Source organism: Mastigoproctus giganteus, chromosome 7 (genome assembly GCF_048544385.1).
Source record: "Mastigoproctus giganteus isolate SK-2022 chromosome 7, ASM4854438v1, whole genome shotgun sequence".
NCBI classification, from domain to species: domain Eukaryota; kingdom Metazoa; phylum Arthropoda; class Arachnida; order Uropygi; family Thelyphonidae; genus Mastigoproctus; species Mastigoproctus giganteus.
The window spans coordinates 19818993-19821406 of record NC_143581.1 but is presented as its reverse complement, the minus strand read 5'-3'; positions in this window follow the sequence as shown (position 1 = coordinate 19821406).

Here is a 2414-nt window from a genome sequence, read left to right as displayed (position 1 = left end):
TTTGAGAATGATTTTTTTTTTTTTTTTACTATTAGATATCTACTACTATTTGATCTGTATTATTAATGTAAATAATTACAGAAAATATTTTGGGTATTTCTGATGAAGAGAATGCATCATGTTCCCTTTTTGTTATCTTTATGTTAATTTTGGTGTTTAGCAAAACAGGAATACTCGGAATGTAGCAATAACGCTTTGCGAATACTAGTGCCATTGCAAGTTCTTACCTTTGTGAAGTTGGATTTTTGGCATTGGCAGTCATTAAATCTACGTACCGATCAAAATTAAATGTTGAAAAAGAAATACTTGTTGCCATTTTAAAAATAACGCTTAGGTTTGATGAATTTATGCAATAAAAAGCAAGCACAGACATCACATTAATGTTTTTTAAGAATAAAATAATATCCCAATTATTATTTCATGTATTAATAATTATTGTATTAACATATTAAAAATAAGAAATTGCACAATTATAGATGTTTTATTTCAAGGGAGGGGGCTGGGAAAATTTTGCAGGTCAAGGGAGGCGTGGGCTCAGAAAGTTGGAGAACCGCTGCCTTAGAGAGAATCTAATTGAGGTCTATAAGGCATGAGAAGTCGAATATTCCTGGTTATAAGTGATACTAGAATTCGGGGACATAAAATTATTAGAATTAGTAGTGGTAAATGATGCAAGAAAGCAAGCTTACAGTGGCAGACAAAAAAAAAAAAAAAAAAAAAAAAAATCGCATCACATTAAAAAAAGTAACATTTGTAGTAAAATGTATAAGATAGTTTGATTACAATATTGTTTGATAACAAAAAAATGAGATATTGATTACAATATTGTTTGATTACAAAAAAAAGATATTGATTACAATATCTCATTTTGTTAGTCACAAAGCAAAGGTATTGCATCAGTCAGTAATTTCAAGATATTGCATCAGCCGTTTCTATAAATACGGCATTGGAAAGGTATACACGATCATTAGTATAATGTTTTGTGGAGGTGTAAGCATGGCTCCATATGTTCAGTTGACACCAAAAAAAAAAAAAAAAGTGCAGCTGTTGCTCTGTCCCAGGAAGGGCTTTATACAAGTGCTATTGCTGATAAAATCCTGGGTACTGAAATTAAAGCATGAAACCAAGGATCTTCTTGGTTTTCTCTTCTCCCCAGGTCTTCTCTTCACATTAAAGCATGTGAAGAGAAGACCTGGATCAGGCCGTAAGAGAGTGACTATGCCATCCAGTTTTAGATCAGGCGCACTAGCATGGCTATGCCTTCGTAATCGCCATGCTAGTGCTCCTGATCTAAAACTGGACTTTGAGATGGCCTCTGGTGTTGAAACATGTGCACAAACTATCCAAAGATGGCTTTTGGAATGTGCTCTGCATGCCTATCTGCCCAAAAAGAAGCCTTTGTTGACCCAACAAATGAGGAAAAAGCAACTTGTTTGGGCTAAATTGCATTTTTCATGGACAAAAGAGCAATGGGATACCATCATCTTTTCTGACAAATTGAAATTCAACTTGCATGGCTCGGATGGGAAGCGATATATCAGAAGACGAAAATCAGAGGCATACCATCCTGACTGCATAACGACTGTAAAGTTCCCGCCAGTCAGATGGTCTGAGGATGCATAACAAGCCAAGTATGCGGCGAATTAACTTATTAGTGGAACAGTGAATGCAGAAACCTACACTGCTATCTTGGAGGAGTGCCTGAAACCCGTTATTAGGGATCACCACACAAACGTCCAAAACTGCATTTTTCAACAGGACTGAGCACCTTACCACACAGAAAAATTGGTTAAGTTTTATGCTATTTACATTTAATGATGAATTTGTCTTCTTGTCTCGCAAGGCTTAAAACATACACCAGTGTATGTTTTAAGGGCTATGTTTTACACATAGTTTTCCCTCATTTTCTCTCTTAAGGTGCAGTCATACCTCAGAAATGCTGGCATTTATTAGTATTGGACTAGCCCAGCAACAGTCCAGATTTGAACCCTATTGAAAATTGCTGGTACATAATGTCATATAAAATTGCTCAGAAGAAGCCAACAAATAAGATTCAGTTCAGGAGAGCATTGTAAGGGTGTGGTACCACGAAATTGGGCAACCGTATATCCAGAAGTTGATTAACTCTATGCCAGATCATTGCAAGGCTGTAATTGCAGCTCGAGGAGGAACAACAAAATATCGAGGACTTATTTTGCTGATTTACAGTACATAATACTATTACGTTAACTTGTCATGATTTTTCATATTTCCATTAATTGCGCATTTTACCCTTTGGGAAGATATTTATGGCAATTAGGTATATCAGGTGGAGCCTTTTTATTGGATTTCATTCACAGAGTTATATATATCCCATTTAACAAATGCATTTCGAACATTTCTGCAACCCACAATTTACAAGTGATGCAGTTTTT